This window comes from Mustela lutreola, chromosome 17 (assembly GCF_030435805.1).
Source record: "Mustela lutreola isolate mMusLut2 chromosome 17, mMusLut2.pri, whole genome shotgun sequence".
Lineage (NCBI taxonomy): Eukaryota > Metazoa > Chordata > Mammalia > Carnivora > Mustelidae > Mustela > Mustela lutreola.
Genome location: NC_081306.1, coordinates 37,031,264 through 37,040,437, shown reverse-complemented (window position 1 = coordinate 37,040,437; position 9,174 = coordinate 37,031,264). Strand labels below are relative to the sequence as shown.

At 46.7% G+C, this 9,174-nt stretch overlaps 1 protein-coding gene across 3 annotated transcripts in view; it reads right to left on the bottom strand.

Moving 5' to 3' along the window:
• SDK1 (sidekick cell adhesion molecule 1) overlaps nucleotides 1–9,174 on the bottom strand; it is an 867,118-nt gene that overhangs the window by 137,093 nt on the left and 720,851 nt on the right. The gene's annotated exons all lie outside the window — the stretch shown is intronic.

The window sequence follows — 9,174 nt, the reverse complement described above, 5'->3', positions numbered from 1 at the left end:
TTCCTTTGCCAGGAATTTCTTTGAACATAGCTGTTCGTGGCATGGGGGGCAGAGGCTCCACGTCATCCATTAAAACGAGGAGTTGCTGGGTTGGAGGCTTGTCCCTGGACAGGTAGCTGCTACTCTTAGTTCCTAGCTGTCTTACCACCCCAACACCATGTCATTTTTCAGAGGAACTGTCTGCCGCTTTGAAAAGCACCCAGAGAAAAAGTCCAAGAGGCCCAGTGTGAGGTGAGCAGTCCAAGGTCATGGACGTTCATTGCCAGGGGCCCTGACCAGCCTCCTGCCCGGACCCCTCGCCCTCTTTGCAGCTGTAGCATGCAAGGAAGGCCAGGCCTGGTCAGTGAGGACCTGGAGCCCCTGCGTGCGGCCCTCTCATAGGGCGGCTTCCTTCCCAGCTCTGTGGGGGTGGGCGTGGGGGGGCAGAGAGAGAAGGAAGCGCTTTACGGGAGGCTGTAGTCTGGGAGGGAACGGAGATGGGGCGAGGGAAGGGGTCAGAGATGGGCTCCACTGCTGAGGGGCCTGGGTGTGGGTCGGTCGGTTGGTTGTCTCCTGCAGCTGGTGGGGCCACTGGCTCAGGTTCACTCTGCCCCCCTAGGCCTCCTCCTTCCTGTGCCCAACTCTGGAGGCCACACTTGACTGAGTCAGGGAGGAAGGAGGGGAGGCTTGATGGGCAGAACCAGAGACAAAGCAAGAACAGGAGAATGGAGAGGAGCCAAGGGACCCACTAGCTCAGCACAGATGGAAGAGGCACACGCCCCGGCCCTGGCCCCTTCAGAGCTGCCCTGCCACATGCCTCCCCTGCTCTGCCCTGAACCTGCTACACAGAGATCTTTTTAACCAGACCACGATGCAGTAGTTCAAGCTTCAAATCGGACAGCATGTAGACAAGGGTGCTGGTTGTCCTGCCCGAGAGTGGAGTTGGGGCATTCCCCCATTCTGGCTGCTGTGGGGCTGGCTCACACAGATAGTGGGTTCAGTACCATCTTCTCACCTGGCACCTGGACAAAGCCTCCTAATACATCTAATTTTAAAAAAAGAAAAAAGATGGAAACAGCCTCAGCAAACACACTCATCTGGGTGAAACTTCCGGAAGACGTTTTATGGCGAAGCTCCAACCCCGATAAAGGCCACTCTTGGGGCGGGGGAGACATAGAACTGCTGGCAAATCCCACTCATCTTTCTCCAGGTTTGAGTTTCCAGAAAGACATTCTGACAGATTTTTGAACGGACTTGTTCTTTTTTCAATCGATAGAGCGGCAAAGAAAGCTTTTTGCTCCTTTTATATTGTCAGTGTTTCTGCTTCTTGGATTCCTGCCCAAATCTGCTGTCCCCTAGCTCTGCTGGAACCAGCTGGCAATGTCTAGCCTTAAAATTTATATTCTGTTTCCCCTGTACTGTGTTGCCCGCCTCCCCCACCACCCACTTGCCCCCCTACCCTGGGCTCTGATCGCGTCGGAGCTTCAGAAAAGGAGGCCCCCGGGATGCAGAGCCAAGGGAGGCGCCCTCAGCTGGAGAGCACATGGGGCCAGGCCAAGCCAGCCTCGACTCCCAACCTTGCCATGACACAGTCCATGCTCTGAACAGCATCAGGCCCCCCAGCTACCGAAAACTGGTGACTCTGTTAGAAAAATTCTAAAGAGGGGACATTGGTTCTAGTTCTCTCAATTTCCAAGAAAGAAATGTCAAATTGCTCTTTTTGCCTACTAATGGTGGGCAAAAATTCCCTTAAGGCTCCGCTTCCTGGCCACCGAGCTGAATGGGGTATGTCCCCACGGTGTCCGTCTGCTTGCTTAGCTAGCAACAACTGGGTTTCCGTCTTTGAGTAAAGAATTCAGCCAGGACTTTTCTCTCTTTTCTTTGGAAGGAGTTACCTTCTGCCACTTTGTCTTTTCAATCAACGTCCTCTGGAAAGTGAAGTCTGATACGACGCAGTTGGACATGGCTGTGGCTTGAGCAGAGTTGTCGCCCGAGCCTCTGCTTTGGTAAGTGAACTAGATGAAAACGTCCACGTAATGCAGAGGTGTAAGGGGGAGCTCCCAACATTTGCCCCCAGCACTGCCCTCCGCACCCCATCTACACACGGAAGGGAGTTGGGCTGAGTCTTCCTACGGATGAGTGCAGAAAGTACCCTATGTCCACGCCAGGCTCCTTCTTCCTCCGAGACCCCATGCGGGCCCCCTGCATGCCTCCCTGCAACCTCAGTCCCACACAACTGGGCCCACACCCCCTTGTCGCACACCTTGGCCCACCAGATCCCTACGGTGACTTCATCTGCTCAGGGGGCTTTACTTGCTGGGGACCTTAGAGCTCAGACACCCTGAGGTGTAATGGATTTCAGATATTTCCATCTGGAGTTAGAGCATATACTCAGTTACCTTCCTAACCCTTTCCTGGAAAGTAAGATCACAGTTGGGAATTGCCAGGACTCCCAAACCCACTCAGACACAGGGGCCCAGACACCCCGCAGTCGCCACACACCAGGCATGCCCCAAGTTGGTGCAACGTCTTCATCCACCCAAGACCCGTTTCCTACTTGGTGGCCTCATTGCCCCCATAGTCACATAAACCAAAGCACATTGAGTCATCCTGGATAATCCCTTCTACCCCCTATCAGAGAGCCCCCAAAGTCCCCATGACGTGTGCTCAGGATCCACCCCCCTTGCCGCTGTCTCCACGGCATAGGTGTGGGCTCTCTTCATATCATGCCTTCTTCCCGGCTTCCTTCACCTTGAGCTCCACAGCCTCTGCACAAAACCCGCAGAAAGAACTTCTGAAACACAGATTGAGTCAAAGCACACCGCTCATGGAGAACCTTCTGTGGGTCTGTCAAAGTGCCTGAACATAGCAGTTGAGACTCTTCTGACTCTGGTTTTCTGGGGCTTGTCCCCTCCCCGACCCCCACATGCTGCACCATGGCCACGCCAAACACCTCGCTCAAGTTCTCTCAACCTCGCATTCTCTCCTTGCTGCTACAGATGTGGTTTCTCCCACCTGCAATGCCCTCAGCTCTTCTCGGCTCATCTGTTAAGACCAGCTCAGCTGCCACCTTGTCTACAAGACTTACCTGATGCTCCTCAACCAGCTGCTCTTCACTGGGCGGCGGCAGCCATGTCTCTTGTCTCTTGTCTCAGCCATGTCTCTTGTCTCAGTGGCACTGGCCTCAGCCATGTCCCTCACGTCTGACTAGGTGAGAATCTCTAAATCTCCACTCACTTATCTTTGCAACCCTTTCAACACCCAGCTGGCTGCCTCGTACATGATCACAGACAACCTGCATATAAGTGTGCATGCTCGTTTCTGTGTTGGGAAGACAAATGAATGGACCGATCAAATGACATTTAGCTATAATACAATCACAGTAGGTATAAGACTTGATGAGACAGGCATACTTTTTTTTTTTTTTTAATGGAAAAGCTGAACTTGATCAGCCTCCTTTAATCCTAAACTCTGGTTGGGGGCAGTGTATACAAATTTATAATGCAAAAACAGATCTCACAGCAGAATACACATTATTCTTCTCAAGCGCTCATGAAACATTCACCAAGACTGAGCATGTGCTGGGCCATAAAGAAAACTTCCAGAAACTTAAAGGAATTGAAGTTTTACAGTGTGCTGTCTGACCATTATGGAATCAGGCAAGAAATCCACAGCAGAAAGACAATAGGAAAATCCCACACCCATGGGAACTAAATGGCACACTTCTAAATAAGGCATGGGCCAAACAAGAAGTCTCAGAGGGAATAAAAGCACATAGAACTGAGTGAAAATGAAACACAATATATCAAAATATGTGGGGTGCAGCTACAGCAGTGTGGAGAGGAAAATTTATGGCATTAACTCTTTATAAAAGAAATGAGGACAGGCGTCAAATCAATAGTTTAAGTACCTACCTCAAGAAATGAAAAAAGGAAGACCAAAAAATAAACCCAAAGCAAGCAGAAGGAAGGAAATATTAACAGAAAAAATCAATGAAACTGAAGACTGGAAAACAGTGGAGAAAATTCAATGAAATAAGAAGCTGGTTCCTCAAAAAAAAAAAAAAAAACCAAAAACAATAAAATTGACAAATCTCTAGGAAGAATGACAGAAATAGAAAAAGAGATTAGCAATATCAGGGATGAAACAAGGAAGATGAGGACATATTCTGCAGCCACGGGAGGATATGAAGGGAATCCTGCCAGCAGCGTTACACGCACAGACACGACAACTTAGAGGATCGGTTCCTCAAAAAATCACAAACTGCCAATGCTCAGCCAAGAGGAAGCAGACAATGAATAGTACAATAACCATTGGAGACACTGAATTTATAATTAAAACGCTCCCCCAAAAGAAATAGCCAGGCCCAGAGGCTTTCATTGGAAAATGCCACTAATATCTTAAAGACAGATTGACACTAATTTTACACAATGTCTTCTAGAAAGCCAAACAGGGGCTGGAGCACCTGGGTGGCTTTGTTGATTAAGCATCTGACTCTTGGTTTCAGCTCAGGTAGTGATGTCAGGGTTGTGAGACTGAGCCCTGCGTTGAGCTCTCTCTGTGCCCAGCGGGGAGTCTGCTTGGGATTCTCCCTCTCCCTCTGCCCCTCTTTCTACTTATGCACTCTCTCAACTAAATAAATAAATCTTTCAGAAAGAAAGGTAGGTAGGAGAAGGGGAACACTTCCAAACCTACTTTAGGAGGCCAGCGCTACCCTGACACTAGCCCGGACAGACAGAAAGTCCAGGAAAATAAAACTGCAGATCAGTATCTCCCATGAAACCCAAATGCAAAACATCACCCACAAAGTATTAGCAAACTAAAACCAACGACATGAGCAATAATTACACACTAGGACCGAGTGGGATTTCCTCCGAGTGTGCAAGGCCACTTCAACGTTTGCAAATCAATATGTACCACTGTACCGACAACTTGCTGAAAAGAAAAATCACAAGACTGTGTCCCTTGATGCAGTGGCAGCAGCTGACAAAACTGAATGCTCGTTAAGGAGGTCAGAGTCCAGGGCTGGGGTGAGAGTGGCTGCTGGGGTTCATCGGGGGTGCAAGAGGTTAGGGGTCTAAGAAATAGCTTCTCAGAGAAGGAAGTGAGTTCACCAGGAGCTCGGTGGGGCAGGGTGAGCACGGAGTTGCCACTTTCGGATGAGGGAGATCTGGGCATATTTGTGGGCTGACAACTAGTCAGTCTTCATCCTCTGATAGAGAGGAGCTGGGGTGAAAACAGAGGGACCCTGAGATGGGAGCAGATGGGGAGGAAGCTATCTCAGATAGCCTTGACCTCTGTAAATGCTGCCTCTGTGAGTACAGTGAAGCTGAGGCCTCAGGGAGCAGGGCAAGGCTGGGCCATGATGCCAGCCACACCCAGAGCCCTATGGTCGGGACAGGAAGAAGCTGGAGGACAGACGAGTGGCAGCCCCCAGTGACTTTTTCTTAAACATATATTAGTTACAATATAAAGAGATAAAGAGAGTACGTACCTACTGTAGAAGCAAGAATATATGGCAAAATCCAAACAAGAACGTAGAAACATGCATGATCACACCACGTAGAGCTAACAACTATGTGTCATGCAAGTGTGTTTTTATAAAATTTGGATCTCCTATAGTTTTGCATATTATTTTTTTTCACCTAACAGTAGATTATGACCATTTCTTCAAAAAACTTTTTAATAACGACAAAATATTTAGTATACTGTCATTCCATAATTTTTAAAATTACACCCCTCTGGAACACTTGCATATTTTTCTTTCTTTTTTTTCCCCAATTACAAATAACTGCAATGAGCCTTCCCATATTCAAGTCTTGGCACACATCTATGGTCATTTTCTCAGAGAGATTCACTAGATGATGTTTTCCACAGGTATCAGCTGGCCCGAGGACAGAGAAGGAGCTCAGTAAAGGTGCTCAGAGGGGCTGCTGGGTTGAGATGCCCCAGGGAAGGTCAGGCAAGGTGTAGCTGGGAGGCCTGACAGGGCATTCGAGAAGAAGGTAAGGGGATCTGGCAAGATTGTGGAGGAGTAGGAGGCCTTAGTTTTGTCTGGTCCCAGGAATCCAGCTAGAAAGCTATCAAATCACTCTGAACACCTGTGAACACAAGCAGAGATGGAAGAAAGAACAGTTGCAGTTCTACAAATAGAAGAGCGACTCTGTAAGGTAGGAGGTGCGGAGAAGTGAATCCAAGGTGATAGATCAGAAGACAAGCCATGGCGGGAGAGAGCTTCCATCAACTGGCACCGGAAAGTGATAGAGCGGGAGAGCACAAAATCAGAACTTTTAGAAGTTTGCTCTGATGAGAGACGGCCCTGCCTGAAAGGCACTCAGGCAGCACAGTGGGGCAGAATTCTAGGTAGGACAGTGTAGTCTCAGGATCCCTGGGATCACAGGAACGCTGGGGTGCCTGACTGTGGCAGAGCTCCCAGGCATCAGAGCGGGGAAGCCACCTGCAGTCAGTGAGCCCAGGAGTGGGGTTCTTAACTCGGGGTTGCCTCATACTGGAACTGTGGCACAGGTGGGTGACCGCACTCCGAGCAGGGGACTAGTAAGTGGCAGGACCGCAGCAAGACCCCCCCGTCCCTGTTCCTGGGGAGGAGCAGTGTGGGTGGGCGCCAAAGGAGTCTGCAGGTTGTGGAGACTCAAAGCATGGTCATGTGCCTGAGATAGACATGTTCAGTCACAGGCCAGGTGAGCCTGGAGTGCGTCCAGAGACCATGGTGGGGGACTGACTGCTTTTCCCTGATGTCTCACTGAGGAGTGGGGCCCCGAGCTGTTACCTCCAGGGCTGGAGACTGGGAGGCTGCCAGTACATTCTTATCCTCAAGAACGGCATGGAAAGGCTTCCGGAAACAAAATCCACATAATACAAACCCGAGCTACTTAGCCTGGTCCCTGGCAACAGTGATGCCATTCACAAGGGGCAAAGACACCTGAGAGTCAATGCAGTAAGGCCCTCCCCCAGGAGACCAGTAAGAACATCCAGCCAAGACCAAGTTTACCGGTCAAGGAGAATCATAAAACTCCAGTGCTAAGGGAAAGCAGTACACAGAAGTCATGGTTTTTTCCCCACGATTTTTTTAGTCTGATAATTTTATTTTTTTCTCTTTCCTTTCTCAACCAATTTCTTATTTTATCAACTCTTTTTAAAAAATCACTTTTAATTTTCATTTTTTATACTTACATTCTTCCCTTTCATTGTATTTAATTTTATTTTTATATATATCTAAGTTTTTCTTTCCTTACAATTTTGAGATGTACTTTCTTCTAACAAAGAGACCAAAATACACTCAGGATATAGTGTATTGTTCTGTTCTCTTCACCTGTCTATTTATATTCCTTTTTTGTCTTTTAATTTTCATTTTTATACTTATATTGTATCCTTTCAATGTATTTAGTTTTATTTAATGTATTTAGTTATATTTATAATGTTGGGATATAGTTTTCTAACAAACACCCCAAAATACACATAGGACTCAGTGTATTGCTGTGTTCTGTTCACATGTTTGATCATATTCTCCTCTCTCTGTCTCTGTCTCTCTCTCTTTCAGTTTCTGGTCTCTTCTGATTTGTTTAGTGTACATTTCTGAGGTCATTATTGCCATTTTAGTATTTGTTCTCTTGTTTATCTATTCTTCTCTGGATAGAATTACAAGATGGAAAAACTCACCTCAAAAAAAAGAACAAGAGGCAGTACCGACTGCCAAGGACCTAATCAGTATGGGCATTAAGTAAGATGTTGGAACTAGAGTTCAGAATAATGATTACAAAGATACTAGGTAGGTTGGAAAAAAGCATAGAAGACACTAGAGAATCCATTTCTGGAGAAATAAAAGAACTAAAATCTAGTCAAGTCAAAATCAAAAGGTTCTTAATGAGGTGCAATAAAAAAATGGAAGCTCTAACTGTGAGGAGAGATGAGGCAGAAGAGAGAATGAGTGATATGGAAGACTGAATGATGGAGAACAAAAGAACTGAGCAAAAGAGAGATAAACAACTACTGAACCGTGAGAGGAGAATTCGAGAGATAAGTGATACCATAAGATGAAACAATATTAGAATAATTAGGATCCTTGAAGAAGAGGAAAGGGAAGCAGATGATATATTGGAGCAAATTATAGCAGAGAACTTTCCTAATCTGGGGAAGGAAATGGGCATTCAAGTCCAGGAGGCACAGAGAACCTCTTCAAAATCAATAAAAATAGGTCAATGCCTTGACATATAGTAGTGAGCCTTACAAATTTCAGAGACAAAGAGAAAATATGAAAGCAGCTCACAATGAGATGTCTGTAACCTACAAGAGTAGAAACATTTGACTGGCAGAGGACCAATCCACAGAGACCTGGCAGGAATAGGGAATGTTGAACATATACACCTGAACTTTTTCACAACTTGAACAGACTGATTTCTCGAAAAGTTGAAAACAGAGCTACCCTATGACCCAGCAATTGCACTACTAAGGATGTACCCCAAAGATACAAATGGAGAGATCTGAAGGGGCACCTGCTCCCCAGTATTCATAGCAGCAATATCTATAATAGCCAAACTATGGAAGAGTCCAGATGTCCATCGACAAATGAATGGATAAAGAAGAGCTGGTGTGTGTGTACACACACACACACACACTCACACACAATGAACTGCTACTCAGCCATCAAAAAGCTGAGATCTTGCCATTTGCAACGACATGGATGGAACTAGATGGTATTATGCTAAGCTAACTAAGTCAATCAGAGACAGACAATTATCATAGGATCTCACTCGTATGAGGAATTTAAGAAACGAAACAGAGGATCATGGGGGAAGAGAAGAAAAAAAAACCAAGATGAAATCAGCAAGGGAGAGAAACCATAGGAGAGTCTTGATCATATGAAACAAACTAAGGTTTGCTGGTAGGGGGATGGGCTGACTGGGTGACAGGCATTAAGGAGGGGAGTGCATGTGGCACAATGTGCACTGGGTGTTGTATAAGATTGATGAATCACTGACCTCTACCTCTGAAACCAATAATACCTTGTATGTTAACTAATTAAATTTAAATTAAAAAAATACTGGAACAAAAAAAAAAGAAGAAGAAGAAGGGAAGGGGACTGGAAGTTGAAATCTGGGGGAAGAAGAGGCCATCAGGACCACAGGTGGACCACATGGCTCAGACCAGACTGTTTCTCTGGCCCTCTGAGCTCTTTCA